The sequence below is a fragment of the Melospiza melodia genome, chromosome 6, assembly GCF_035770615.1.
Source record: "Melospiza melodia melodia isolate bMelMel2 chromosome 6, bMelMel2.pri, whole genome shotgun sequence".
NCBI classification, from domain to species: Eukaryota; Metazoa; Chordata; class Aves; order Passeriformes; family Passerellidae; genus Melospiza; species Melospiza melodia.
The window spans coordinates 10432298-10447848 of NC_086199.1; the positions used below are offsets into that span (position 1 = coordinate 10432298).

General features: G+C 48.0%; 1 long non-coding RNA gene across 1 annotated transcript; it reads left to right on the forward strand.

The window, feature by feature from the left end:
• The first annotated feature begins 5376 nt into the window (after positions 1-5376).
• LOC134419749 (uncharacterized) lies at positions 5377-11781 on the forward strand. The gene is made up of 3 exons (XR_010028134.1): positions 5377-5816; positions 6254-6345; positions 10065-11781. It is a non-coding gene; the product is annotated as an uncharacterized LOC134419749 (long non-coding RNA).
• The last annotated feature ends 3770 nt before the right edge of the window (positions 11782-15551 follow it).

The following is a 15551-nucleotide window of genomic DNA, read 5'->3' on the forward strand; positions in this document are numbered from 1 at the left end:
CCGCGCAGCCCGGCTTCTCTCCGCTGCCGCCGGGGCACGGCTAGCGCAGGCCCGCCGCCCGGGGGGCTGCCCTCTCCTTCCCCCGCCGCGGCCCCCCTTCACCGCGCCGCCGCTCGCATCGCGGCCCGCCCCAGGCTCCGAGAAGGCCGGCGCCCCGCGGGCTGCGGACGCTCGGTGGGTGCCCGCCCGCCGCTCCCTCCCTCCGTGCCTGCCCCCCGCCCGCCCCGCCGCCGCTGCTGCTGCTCCCGAACGAGGCAAGATGGCCGCGCTGCTCCTCCGCGCCAGCCCAGCGCCGACATGAACCGGAAGGTCCCGCCCCCCGCCCGGCGTGTGCGGGGGCCCCGGGGCCGGGACCGGCCCTGCCCTCCGTGCCGGCCCCGCTGGCCTCGGGGATCGGACCCTGCTCTCTCGGGACCGGCCCTGCCCTCCGTGCCGGCCCCGCTGGCCTCGGGGATCGGCCCCTGCCCTCCGGGGATCGGAGCAGCCCCGGGGGGCACGGCTTGGGGCGGGTTCGCTTTTGTGAGACCCCACCTGGAGCACTGCATACAGTTCTGGTGTCCCCAATACAAGGAGGGCATGGAGCAAGTCTAGAGGGGACCTTGAAGTTGTTAAGGGGTCTGGAGCATTTCCCTACAAAGATGGAGAAGGTTGGGGCTGTTCCGCCTGGAGAAGACAAGGTGGTGTGGGCACCTCAGCAACCTTCCAGTGTCTGAGAGGGTCTGCGGGGAAGCTAGAGAGGGACGCTCCATGAGCAGCTGTGGTGATAGGACAAACAGTAATGGATACAGATTGAAAGATGGGAAAATTAGATTAGATATTAGCAAGAAATTTTTTACCGTGGGGGTGGTGAGGAACCAGAACAGGTGAAACTGTAGATGCCCCATCCCTGCACGTGTTGAAGCCCAGCCTGGACAGTGCTTTGGGGAACCTGGTCTGGTAGGAGATGTCCCTGCCCATGGAAGGGGGTTGGCACTGGGCTCTTCGAACCCCTCAAAAGCCTCTGATTCTGATTCTGATTCTGTAAAGAGGCCCTCAGGGAGCTGTGGCTCCCCTGCCATGGGAAGAGATGTGGGGTGGGGAGCTCAGGTTTTGGGGAGCACCGTGGGGCAGAGGGGATGGTGCACAGAGTGGCTGGAGAAATGGCACATCTCCCTACAGAGCCAGCCCTTGGCTGGGGAAGGGAACAGACCCCACTGCCCGCTCACAGCCAGGGAAGGGACACAGACAGTGTAGTCCGGGAGTGGTCATCCATGTTCAGGGCTCTGTCCTTGGGCCATCTGCCAAAGCATGTCCTTCCTTTCCTTGGGCTTTCCCAGCCCAGAGGATGGTGTGTGTTACAGAAGGGAGCTCACACCTGGCGGGGGTCTGAGGCTGCTGCTGGCAGATCTCACCTGTGCCATCAGACACCCATACAGTGTTACAGCACTGTGTTTTCATACCAGCTTGATGCTTGGCTCATTTGTTTAAGGAGGGTGGAAGCCTGAGCTATCAAAACATTCTTTGTGTATCCAGTAGTTACTCTGCATAGTCCTTTTCAAGTCTATGAAGAAGATCGTCATGAGTAGATCAAATTATGAATGAAAAACAAGGAAGAGAAATAACTTCTGTATATTCAGCATGTAGATGGTTTAAAACCAAACCTATTTCTGTTTGGTTTTGTCCTTTTTTTTAACAGAAAAAATATGAACCTCTGTAGAAAAAAAAAAATGTTGGGTCTGGTGGGATTTGTAGAGACTTGGCATATCTGTGGATCTGGCAGCCTAGCAGTAACATTTTGTCTTTCTAAAGTGGAAAGATTAGACTAGACTTCTAAACTTTATGACTCTCATAAATATTTGCCAGCTCAGCCCTGAAATCCATCCTATGATGTAGATGATATTTCCCTTGCTTTTAGAGACATGAACAAGGAAAGATGGCCTTTGAATGCCCCCCAATAATGTTGTATGTCTGTTACTTCATCATCAGGACTACAAAATGCTCCACAATGTCTGAGCTGCAGATTTTCCTTCCAACCTCTCATTAAGCTGATGTCTTGCTCTGTGTCAGTGACAGGAATTTTGGATTTCAGGACTCACCCCTTGTGCAAATGTTTGTATTTCTGTGTGTACCTGCACATCCATGTGTGTCTTTGCTCAGGCAATACATGCTCATAGCAGAGCAACTGTCCCTGGGAAGCAAGCAGGACCCCTTGCACAGAGCAGGGAGTGGGATTTGTCTATATCTGACTCGTCAAGGTCAGTCACAAATCTAAAGCAAAGCCAGGAAAAGTATCCAGATCTCCTGACTCTGCTTTTGCCACAGGGCTGCTGCTTCATCTTTTTTCTTTTTGGTTGCCAGTAGAATATGTTCTTTATGATGTGTTTGTAAAAAAATTGTAATTGAGTTATGACAGAGTCAGAAAAAGGGCAGCAATTGGGCAGAGGTTTCTTTGGGTGGTTAGCCAGCCTGGAGCTCTCACCCTGCACTCGTGGGCACTGCAGCCAGCTTGGGAAGGCTGAGCTGCCCATGTTGGAGCTGTTGGCACAGCGTGGGAAGCACACGTAATGCTGTTTGCACCTAGGAGTGTGCCTGCCCTGATCTGTGCAAGTTCTGTGCACGGGCATGAAGAGGCATTCAAAGCAGCATTGTGTTTTACATACTTGCATTTCTGCTCTGTGGAAGCAGTAGTCACTCAGATAAAATCTGAGCTGTACAATGGTGGATAGTCAGATGGAATTCCTGGGCCTGTTGATACAGTAGGAGTTCCACTATTGCCCTTGATAAAGCCTACATTTAATACTTGCAGTCCAAATTTAAAGGGCAAAGGGAACAGGGGAGCTGTGGGGGATGACTATCTTTCAGAGTCACGTTTTTGATTGGCAAAGGGATTTTGAAGTAAGAAATTCAGAAGAAGTGCTTAAGACCACAAAAATAACAGTAGCTGATTTTGCTATTTTATTGCCATTAAATGACAACATTGGTTAGAGCTGGTTTTACTGTGTAGCAAAACTTGCACAGGGAATGACAAACTGCATAGCAGGTGCTTTCTTCTGCATTTCATTGTTGCTATATTCTGCTTCTCCCATTTGAACAGAGAAGTTAATTTCAAAATGCATTCATATTCTTCTTAGAAATTGGGCCATAGAAAAAAGCTGATTGTATGGGTTTTGTCTTTCTTTGTTGTCCGTAAATATTCTGTGTATTATCAGGTACTGCTTAAGCCACATTCACAAATCACAAGGTGATTTCTTTTCCTATATAAAGGTTTTGAAAACTCAGAAAGCAGTCTGATAATCCTATCATGCTTTCTGGTTCTTGTGCTATCACTAGTAATAGTGGCAGTGATTTTGTAAGGGGGACTTCAGTGATAGTGTTTGTGTCTTACCAGAATAGGCAGCAATTTGTGTTTTGAGCTGTACTGGCTGCAGTGCTAGCAGTTATGAAAACTTTTGGCAGTACAGCTGGAGAATATCACTCAAAAACATACAGGAAGCAGATTCTGCCAGTTAAGGTAATGTTTTTATGTCACTCATTTGGCTGCCACCTCACAGAAAAAACAATAAGATACAGAATGACATCACTGTGGGGAAAAATTTAGAATTTTTTCTTGTGGACATTAAAAGCCATGCTAAGATCCCCTTAACACTGCACTGCACAGAGTAGAGTCCAACAGCATTTGCAATCAGAGCAAAAAATGTTGGACTTGATTACAATTGCTGGGCAAAACATAAGGATTAAGTTTAATGTATTCATATGCACAGGTTTTGAGTCTTAATTCTGGAAGAAGGATTACAAATGCAGAACTGACTGAGGAATTTGTATTCCACTCACTGCTCTTTAAAGGCTGGGGACTGAAAGACATCAGTTGGTAGAGACAAGTAGAGAATCAGCCAATGTAATTGTTATAGGTGCTCTGTTGTGTTCTGCAGCTATGACAGTGCTTACCAGCTGGAAACCTGCCCAGGTATTAAATCATTTTAGTTTATACAAAATTCCAGTTTAGACTAATAGTCTTTAACCCTGATGAAACTTTTTGGTTTTTTCCTTAAGCCTTTGAAAAACACATTTTAAAATATGCTACATCCACTGGGATATAGATAATATTATTCATTCTTATTCCAATGCCTTTTTTTTCTTGTAGAAATTCTAGGGTAATTCCATGCAGTGAAAGATTTCCATGATTGTTTTATCATTAGAGTTGTCTTTAGAACTGAAGTAATTCCTTGCATTTGAAATTGGCATTTGTATTTGGTTTTAAAATCTTAATTTCCAGGCAATACATAATTTTAACAGTGTGATTTTTTAAATGTCAGTGGCAAAGCTATTGATGGAAAAGGACTGGATGCTGTCTGCAACCTGAATCAATAGTCCACACTCAGTTATGATGAGGCCTAAGTGCAACCTCCTGCAAGGCTGGAGCAAAATGTGGTGTGGACAGCAGAGAAAACACTGGAAAGGGAAAACATCTTCCTTCAAGCAGAGACTGAGATCTGAGAGGTGGGAGAAGACTTTGTGTGTGTCAGCTTCTCCCTCTGGTCCATGCCAGTGCCTGGGGACAGCAGAGTGGCCGTGGCACTGCGGCTGCTCTGCATTGCTCAGGTGGGGAGAGGTTCAGGGGCTGGGCTGCAGCCGTGGGCAAACAGGAGCAAACAGTGCTGGTTCCTGGACTGCATGCCTCATTTATTTCCCCTCCTGCAGGGCCAGGCATGCTGTGCTTGTCCTGCAGAGCCATGCAGTGTGGTGCAAGGCACGTGAACCTTCATGGTGGGATCGCTACCGAGTGCCTGAACTGCACTAGTTCTGGTGCCATTTGACACAAATGCCTGTATGGATCATGGCTCCAGGACAGAATCACAGTGCTGCAGAGAGCTGCTGAGAGCACTGCTCCCATGGCTTGGCACAAGGTCACTGTTAGAGAAGCAGAGGATGGAAAATACCTCCTTGGCTTTCTGTGACCCTGGCACCATGTGGGTTACGAAGGCAACGCAAAGGACAAGTAGCCAGTTGGTGGTGGTGCTAGCTCTGAATTTGACTCTGTGTGTTTGAAGCTAAAAGAGGTGTTTTATAGCAAGCCTCTTCCATTCCTTAGCACATGACCCCACCAAAGCAACATCCTAGATACTTTGCCATCTAAGTCAGGCACGTTACTGTGCCTCCTATGCCATTTCCTATGTGGTTGATATTAAATCAATGACTCTATTCACAATGATGGGAAAAGAATAGATGACTCCTGAAAATGTCATGTTTTCAAGTGCTGGTTAAGAATTGGGGTGCCCAAGCAATCGTGGGAAGTAAGTGTTTTGTAGCAGTAAGATAAATTTCAGGGCTTTGGGGTACAGGTTGTATTAAAAATTGGTATTGCCCACAGTTGTTAAATTCACCTTCTTCATACTAGAGTGTGTGTCAAGGTCCAGACATAGGCTGAGCTTCAACATTTTCTGAAGGCACTTTAGGTGAAGACCCAGGTTTTTGCTCATACAGTCTCCAAGTTTAGCAGAACCAAGCCCTGAAGTCCCTCTGTGTATTTCCCTGATGTAACTTGTGTTTGATTTGGGTTGTATCTTTTATTTAAATATTACCAGAGGCAAGGAATCAGTGAACAATTTAGGAAGACTGTCCATGTGATTTTTCCTCCTTGCTTTTAGAAACCTTTGCTTCTCTTCTGGGTATGCCTGCTAATGACATCTTCCAGCTGTGGGAACTTTCCTGTTTTTGTGTCATGGATGATCAGACTTTTACTCCAAATCAGGACCCAGCTCACCCCACATCCATCTCTTCAACAGACTAAAGAGATTGAAGTCCTGGGGTCTGTTGTCAAAGGCATCCTATTCAAATTTGTAAGCAGTAGCATGCATGTTTCCTCTGATTCATTTCTGCCTTATCCATTGGTTTGTGCTGTGGATACCAGATGTGAACATGGTTTTTCATCTGTAATAACATGAAACCCAAATACAGATATGACATAGGTTATTTAGCTGATGCCAAAGAACCCATTTAGCCCTCTCAGCTACTGTAACTGAACTCTGGAGACTCACATTCAGCTGTGTCTTATGTTCCCCTTTGGTATCTCCCATATTGAAACTACTCTTTATTATTATTATTCCTACGGGTGTGATTTTTACCTTTGGTCATACTCAAATGTCTATTGTTCATCTGAATGCAATTTTGTAAACTGGTTTGCTTGTACTGGTGACACATCTTTTATTTTTAGCCTTTTTTCTCTGTCTTGGTACCATCCACAAACCTTATCAACAATCCTTTTGTTTCTTTACAGTTCTTGATAAAATATCACCTGGTGAAGATGAAGAACTAATTGTGCAGTGTTATGGGACCATATTGCATTTTTCTGATGTTTAAAAATTGTCAGTAAGTAATTACCATCTTGAAAATTCACACAATGCATGGGCCATCCAGGGTGGGAAAGGAAAAATTAACAGCTCTGAGAAAACACAGCTGATTAATGAGGTCTTCCAGCAAGCAAAGGGAAGGGGTGCAAGGACTGAGGACTGAATAAATGGTTGGGGTGGGACACTGAGCTGAAGGTCCCAGGGTGGCACCCAGCAGTGCCTGCTGCTCACAATGCCCCAAGCACCCTTCCAGGAACCCATGGTGGTGTCTCAGGGATGATTAGTTAGACACCCAATTTGTATGTGTCACGTTGGCTTTGGATTGTTCCGGTTTCTTAATCACCATGTCTTGCTGCAACAAGTTGAAGGCCTCAAAGAAATCCAAGTGTTTTACATCAGCTTTGTTACATTTATCACTCACCCTTACAATCTCCTTGGTGAAAGATAACAAGTCACTTTGAAAGGGTCTCTTTCCATAAACTCCTGTTGATTGGCATTAATGATATTTTCCTCCTTTGATTCTTTGTTAATCTGGATCCATATGAGTCATTCCATTATACTGCTGGGACTCGTGTCAGGAGGCAGGCCTGTAATTACTTAGATCCTTCTCTCTACCTTTCCCAAAATCTTTTCCAACATTTGCTTTCCTTTGGAGCTTTCCCACTGCCCAAAAAGTTACTGGATATCACAGGCATCTGTGTTGCTGTGCTTATGTGTTGATAATTACCCAGACAAAGTCAGCAACATTATATGTGCTACTGAAACAAGGGGGATTTGAACAATATACTATAATAACTCTATAATCATAAATAACCTTTGCAAAAGGAAAGAAGAAATATTTTATTTGCGTGTTTATCCTGAGTTTCTGTATCACAACCTAGTGTTATGGCTACAAAGGGTAGAAGGTCAATAGCTTCTAACTGAATTGGAAAAATACCACATTAATGCTATTGCCCCAATCCTGATTATAATTCACATCACACAAGAACATAAAAACACTTCTGGAGGGAGAGGGGTTGTTTTATCATCTAAGCATGGGACAGTTTTCAAGATGCATAGAACAGCAAGATGAATTAGAAGGAATGCTTTATTATTATCATAATGAAAAACAAGTATTAAGACTATCATCATTTCAAACACACGCACAAAAAATAAACTCAAGTCCTTTATTCATCTGTATTTATGAGCAGGCATCTGAAGCTGCTGTAGAGGGCCAGGTTCCCCCTGGCTGCCCTGCAGCCAGCCTGGCTGGTGCTTCCCAGTGGGAAAGATGTACTCCCAGCCCAGGCCACGGAGGAACAGGACGTCTTTGTCCCAAAATAGTCAGGGCACCAGCTCTGCTTCCTCCTGGCCAAGAGTGCCTGTCACAGCTTAGCCTTTTTCACTGATGACAATAAACATTCTGGGATTAGGTCTGTGGTCTGTATGAATCACAGAGCTTTGTAGGACTTTCTTCAAGTGCCTGGCACTATATAACTGTAATAAATGAATAGGCCCTGTTGGCAGTGGAGTCCATTCCTGCTGCAGGTATTCTGAGCAGAGAAAATCAAGCCTGTGGTGCACACCTGAAGAGTTTTCTCCATGTGTCATGGAGTTTCCCTTTGAATAACATGCTTCAATTTTCTTTTCACATTACACACCATCACATGATTTATAGGCAAGCATCTATCTACAACTACATAGCATGAATCACCTTTTACTGCTTTTATTCTCTTTTGCCTTTCTCTCTCTTAGCCCAACACTTCTATGACTTGTTGGACCAAAATCTCCTTTCACCATTCATAAAAATACCACCAGAGCAGCCACAGCTGTGAGCTGCTCTGAGCAGGGCAGGAGGGGAGCCCTGGGAACCCTCATGCCTGGGAAATGCTGCTTTCTGGGGGCTCTGCACCCCTCCCTTGCCCTCAGTGAGTGCCCACTTTGCCACCTACCTTCTCCTTGGCCCCTTAGCTTGTCTGTCAGCAGAGTGATAATTCTTGCTGGCTGGATTTACCCTTGCAAATATAGGATCCCGTTGAGCTAATAAATACTTCCTGTCATTGCCTGGGGTTGCCAACAGTAACATTCCCTTCCCCATTTATAGGAGATGCTGAATATGGCATTGGTACTATTAACACCTTTAACATTTCTCCCATTAACTTTTTCTGCCTGTAAAAGGATTTTCATATATTCTGTTGGTTCTGATTTTACTTTCTTTGGTGGCTACTGAAGCCTGGACGACCTGAGCTTCGAGGAATCAGACCTTTAAATTAGTTTTAAAACTTTTACAATAATTGTAGATTTTTCAGTCTAACTTTGCAAAGCAAGATAATATTGGAGAGAAATGTGGGTGTATGACTGAATGCTTTAGGAACCTTTTATATTTACCCTTTTTTTTCAGCAGCAATATGGAATCAAATACCCATGAAAAGGAGACATCAATAATTATTAATATAAGATCTTTCTGTTGAAAAAAGGGGAATAAAAGAGGGAAGATTGAAAAAAAAGGGAAGATAATGGAATGGAGAGGAATTTGCAGGTTTTTAAATGTTCAGTAAATGCTTGCTCCTGTTTTCCAAAGAGCTTTTCCTGGAAGCACTTCTGTGTGTCTACATTAGCAGATGAGGTGGTTTTAACCCCAGTAAGCAGGGACGTGGGAGCAGTGCTGGTTCCTGCTGCCTTGTCCCAGGAGGGGAAGTGGAGGATGGCATTGGAGGAGCTGGGTGGGCTGTGGGAGGCTTCCCAGTGGGAGAGCAGGAAGGGAACACACATGTGGACATGAATGAAGAACTGACAGACTGGGAAGGCACATGGGTCTGAGGGATGGGGAGAGAGCTAGCAGCTGGAAAAACATGCAGACACTAACCCTGGGAGTAAATCTCTTCTCACAAAGAGGAGTGAACTCAGAGCTGCATTAGGTCCCATGCTGGGTGTGATCCTGGATGGTTTGAGTTCTTGTTTCCTCATCCTACTGGGCTTCAGTGAGTATTGCAGTTGGTTATTATGGGGCTGAGCTTCTAGGACACCCTTTAAGGGGAAGAAAACCATTTTGCCTTCTTATGTGAGGGAGATGACCTGTGAGGGCACTTGTCTCCAGGTGCTGCTGAAGGTCAGACACATCCATCACCTTTAGTCACCTGAGACCGAGCCTGGGCTCACCTGGGGCCAAAGTCTGACTGCAGTGACTTGAGCAAGGATGTTTGGAGGACATTGGAGAGCTATTTAGTGGGGCTGTCCATTAGAGAAAAACCTGCTGTTTCCACTGGGCTGCATTTGCCATTCAGTGTCCTGCAGGCCTCTCCATGGCACTGTGCCACCGATTTCAGGACCTCTGGAGAGACCCAGCACAGGCTGGGAGAGGGCTCAGGAAATGCACTCTGTCCTCAGGAGACAGCAGTGTGGGGCAGGCACAGCCAATGCTCCTTGGCAGTGCTGACAAATGCTGTGTAAGCATCCACACACACACACACACATTTATATTCCTCTATGTCTGCATGCATATAGCAGGAAATCTTTTGCTCCCCTTGTAAAAGACCCTCCTGGTATCTCTAAGCATGACACACACTCCCCTTGGGTGTCCATGGAGGCTGTAATGTCTCTCAGGGTAGGATTTATCTCCTTCTCTAACACCTAGGGAAAACACTAATACTATTTTCTAAAGTGCTGCATTGTTTTTTGGGTGCATCTATATTGCTTTTAATATTTTATGTATGTGAATATGATGTACTGCAATGAAAATGCCTTTCTATCTTTTTCTAGTAAGTGCGTCTTTCAGAGCTAGAAATGATGTCAAATGATGGAGAGGAGCTCTGGGTCTGGAAGGCACAAGGAAATGCATAAAAGATGAAGGCCTATTTATGTTTCTCACACGCACAAAAAACCCTCCAACCAAAAAAACAACCCACCTACATTAAAGGAACACTATTCAAGCTACAAAGAGAACCAGCCAGCATGTGGTCTCTCAGTACCTGCATATTAGGATCCAGGCTTTAATTACAGGAGTTCATGCTGCCTTCCCAGAGGCCCCTGCACACTCTCCCTGCACTGGGAGCCGAGCTGTGTGTGGGAGAGGAATTCCCTTTGCTGGGTTAGCTGGGTTACAGCAGGTACCTCTACCAGGAGCAGTATAAATGCAATATTAGCACAGCAGAATGGGCTGATTTCCTCTCTGCTCAGCAGTTACACTGCTTTAGGGCTCACACAAAGCTGCTTCAGGCATCTCTCAGAGCAGGATTGTGGCTCTGGTGTTGTTCTGCTGGTAGGAGCCATCCATGTTGTGCATGGAGATGAGCCTGGGTGGGGAGCCTTGAGGAAACAGTGAAAGGGGAAACCTGCAGAGGCAGCTTTCCTCGTGCCCCTGGAGTGGCTGTGTGACCTCAGCTCTCTGAAGGTCACTTGCACACATGCTCACATCTGTGGGGCTGCTCCTGGGTTCCAGCAGAGCACATGGCAGTCCCCAGCAGGCCCACCTGGGGGTGACAGGGCCAGCAGCACAGCCAGAGTACAGAGGCTACAGGGAGAAGTGTTTTGGGATCTAGCCCAGTGAAAGGCTGCCAGCCACAAAGCATCAGCCAACGTGAGACATGGGGCCAGAAGGTTCCAGCTGATGAAGGAGGAGAAACACAAGTGGGAACATGTGATTCTCCCCAGACATTTATGAAGACACATGCTAATAGGGAGAAGGGACTCCTCTTTCCTGCTGTCCCATCTCCTCTGAAGTGCACTCCTTCCTTTCCCCTAGCTCTGTATCCTCATCAGCCATCCCACCCTATCTCAGACTTCCCCCTCTGTTCCCAGGATGCCCATATCTTTTCTCTTTACCTCTTCATCCCAAAAGGTGAGGGACAAAATGTGTCATCTCCCAGCCTCTCCCTTTCCAGACTACCTTGCCTGAGATCTGGTGTGGCAGCCAGCTGGTATCTGTTGGGCTAGCCCTGGTGGTTAGAGCCTGACAAAATGTGTCTGAAGCAGGTTTTAGAGAAAGCACCCGTGCCATGGTGACAGCAGCAGAGACACCCTGTGCCTGAGCAGCCTGGCAGGGGCAGGGCCTCTGTGTTCCTGCAGCCCTGGCTCCTGGTGCCCATGTGGTTGTGGCCACTGGAGCATGGCTTGAGGATCATTCTGCCTTATTAATCAGGAAAAATAATTGGCTTGCTTCTCATGAATATCCCTCAGCTCCACCAGCTCTGGGCTTCATGGTGAGCCAGTTCTGGGAACCAATTCTGCAGTTAGGAGCAGACATTCCTGCTGAAGTCAGTGGCTTCTGCTTTCCATCAGGCAAGGTGCTGGCTCTGAAATTCCTTGCAGTTGCCCTTTCTCCTGAGGAAGCTCAGTCCATGCATGGTTTTGTGGGCCTGTAAGCATTTCATAACTTAATAATAGGTCATATAAATTCGTTTTTTTGCTCTGCCTTTACTCTTTAGAAAGATGGAAGTTGTTTTTTAAAAATAAAGCATTGCATATGCTGTATGTGGGAAGTGGTGATTTCTAGCTATGGACTGAGGGGGCAAAATTGTATAATTCATAACTGTATAAAAAATAATGAGTCTGATGCCTGTGTTACTGTGATTTTATACAAGTCTAAAAGTGGAGTCCTGAAGCCAAGACTCAGCCCTAATATGTTATCACTCAATTGCAGAGCTACAAAACAGTAGAAAACAGATCCTTAGTCAAACAAGAAAAGTTTCTTTAAACTTTATTTTTCAGTTCAGCCTATGAGCCAGGCAGTAAATCCATTGCATGATTCAAACCTCTGACTTTTGCACCAGAAGATTGGCTGGGGTAGGTGTGGAGTCCTGGACAGAAATCAAGGACTGGCAAGATGTCAGGAAAATACCTGCTCATCTGGGCTGCCTCAGGGCAGCTACCCTCACTTGTCCCAGCTGATGAGCTGGCCCTGGAGTCACAAGGCAGCACCAAACCTGCAGCATGCTGTTCTGTGCCTCTCATTTGTTTGACAGACACGAGTGCAAGGCAGGATGAAGTCTGAACTTTCTCAGCACTGTGAGCTCAGAGAAGCAGAGTTTGCTGCTGACTTGCCAAGTCTCAGCCTTCCTCAGACATACCCACATTACCGTAGCTCTGCTGCTTTGAGGGCTGAGGTGTTTGGGCTGGGTTCACAGCACATGCATTCAAACACAGAATAAGGGCAGGGTGAAAATCCAAACCAAACAACAGCCACACAGAATGCTGAGTGAGGTACAGCTGTCCAGTTGATAGCTGTGTCCAGCAAGTGTAGACTCCAGCAGAGTCAGAATAGGGGGAAAGCTGAAGCCCTCTGCCCTGTGCTGCTGGGGTGCTGTCCCAGGAGATGGCAGAACATGGCAGACTGGACCTGTGTGCAAGGAGCCCCAGGCAGGCTGCTCCTCATACACAGGCACAGTCCCTCTCCTTCACAGCCTCTCACACCGAGACAGACACACATGTGATTTGTCCCCATGGGTTTATCAATCCTGACACCCTTGGGCTGTTCTGTCCCCACCCCACTGCTGGGAATATTGTCCCACTTCCAGTGCAGCTGCCCCTGGGTCCTTGCACCCCTCACTGCTCAAAGGCCTGGTCCTCCTTTTGTGCCAGAGGGACAGGCAGTATCTCCACTGCTGGCTGCAAAGTCTATGCTGATGCTTCCATGCTTAAACCAGAGAAAGCTCAGGCTCCTTCACTGTAGGAAGAAGGCTCCCTGGACAAGGGAAGAAGATATCCCTATTCCTGTTCTCCTACCAGTGAACCCTTTGATTACAAGTACTAGCAGACCTTTCAGTACGGCACACAACAGGGAAAACCATAGGTTTGGATGCCAACCAGAAATTTTCTAGTCTCACAAATTTCACACTTTTCATCTCCCTGACCATCAATCCAGTTGCAAGAGCAATGTTGCAGCAGGACTCCTTCATCTCCATGTGTGAGAGGGATGGGATGGTCCTTCAGTGGGTTTGCCTTTCCTGGGAAGGAGGATCTCTGGGGCCATGGCTCCCATCCCAGAGCAGCTCCCCATCCTGGGGCACAAAGGAAGATCTCTGGGGCCATGGCTCCCATCCCAGAGCAGCTCCCTGTCCCTGGGGCACAAAGGAGGATCTCTGGGGCCATGGCTCCCATCCCAGAGCAGCTCCCTGTCCCTGGGACACAAAGGAAGATCTCTGGGGCCATGGCTCCCATCCCAGAGCAGCTCCCCATCCTGGGGCACAAAGGAAGATCTCTGGGGCCATGGCTCCCATCCCAGAGCAGCTCCCTGTCCCTGGGGCACAAAGGAAGATCTCTGGGGCCGTGGCTCCCATCCCAGAGCAGCTCCCCATCCCGGGCTGGCCGCTGCGTGCTTTCCCAGTGAGGTTACACAATGGCTCTGGGGAACGGCGTGCTGGGACAAGGCTTGTGAGTCACCAAAGGTACCAGAGTGTTACATAACCCCAGCGTGCATTCTTGGAGTACACTTCATCTGAAGGGGTTGTCAGGAGCCCTGACTAAAGTGACAGCCTGGGAGCAGGGAGGGCAGAAGAAAGCTAATACTTCTGTTCCTTTTCCTCCACTCTTTATATTTGATCCTGCTGGCAAGACCTTCTCCAGACCCAGGAGCCTTGGTCAGTCAGAGGACCAGGGCAGTCCTGGTGTGTGCCACAGTGTGTGACAGCATCTTCCCCAGGACGGGCTTCACTGTGGCGATTTGGACAACCAAAACACCAATGAACATCAGATCTACATAAACAGAATTAGTTTACCTCTAACCCTCTGCCTTCTGATTCTGACTTTGCCATTTTCTCTATCAGCTCAGCCTGCACAACCCCATTTTCCCCTCTCTGCTCTTCTCTGAGCTGGTATCATGAGCCTTTCCTTGGATTTCTGCCATCCCATCTGTACAAGCTCTGGATCTGCTGGAGTACAGCAATACTGACAGGGCTGACAAGACCTGTCTGAACCCCCCTGTACAGGACCCACGTTGGGATCCCAGCAGGGCCTGCTGGGCACAAGGACTTTGCTTGGCTCACAATCCATCCCCCTCACTGGCAAAGAGGGGCACAGCCCAGCATCCAGCCTGGGAGTGTGGCACACTCAGAGGTGTAGTTTGGGAGAGTGTAGGAGGGGATCAGAAGAGTTTCCAAGTGCTGGGGTAAATTTCTGATTGCTTTAACTGTGAACTGAGTACATCTTCCAGTTCCCACATCAAGTGTCATGGTGCAGCCAATATTTCATGTTTCAGGTTCAACTGAAGTTTCATCAGACAGCTCTTCTGGCTCCAGGACAGACTCTTTAGGCAAATCCAGGACCAGAGGAATGTGAAGGGTTATGGCATTGGCTTCTTGCGTAGGGGAGAAAGTGGCAAATGAAGGAATCTCTCGTTATGATTTGAATAATTTCTGCATAAACAAACCTTTAAGAAAGTCTTGGCTCCCTCCCAGCATGGAAGGGGAACACTGCCTGCAGCCTCTACATGATGGGCTCCCCTGATGGCTGAGGTTTCCTGCAGAGCAGCAGAGCAGGGCTGCTGTGGAGGCACCAGCAGGGCCAGGGGCTGACTCACCAGCAGCCAGGAATGATGACACATGGGCAGGGAAAAAACGGGCCCAGCTTGGAACTGGACTTTCCCCAGCAGTGTCCCCCGTGCAGGGGCTGGCATCTTTGCAGGGAAGCAGGGGCTGGACCCTGGCACAGCTCCCTCTTGCCTTGCTGGGGTTTGCTCGCCATGGAAAAGTGTTTCAGGGCTGAGTTTGGAGGCTGCATGTACCATGTAATGAATGGAACATGTTCCCAGCAGATTCCTCGTCCAGACATGTCCTAGCTCATTCTGGGGCACCCTGTGCAGCACCTCTCCCCCACAAAGCTCAAAGGCAGTGAGGAGGCTGAGAGCTGCCTCTCTCAGGTGAAAAACCCCTCTGCATCCAGTCATAAGGACCCAGAGGTCTCCCACACACTTGAATGCCATGAACTCCAGTTCCATGCCTGCATATCTCCATATTTCCCAAACACAGGCCAGCCCTGCAGGCATTACACATCCTGGTGAGCCTGGAGGGGTCGGAGGGGTCGTGTGAAAGAGCCATCAGCTTCCACAGCTGGAGGGAAATGATGCACTTGGCAGTGCACACCCCCTGGCTGCAGAATGAAGTGTGAGTGTGCACACCAGCCCTGAGCACCCCTGCTTCCCCAGCCAGCCTGGGCTTGGGAAGGAGCAGGGCTGAGCACTGGCAACCTCCTCACCCTGATGGGGCTGCCTGGATGGAGCCTGAGGCTGCCCGGGGCTCAGATGGCAAAGTGCCA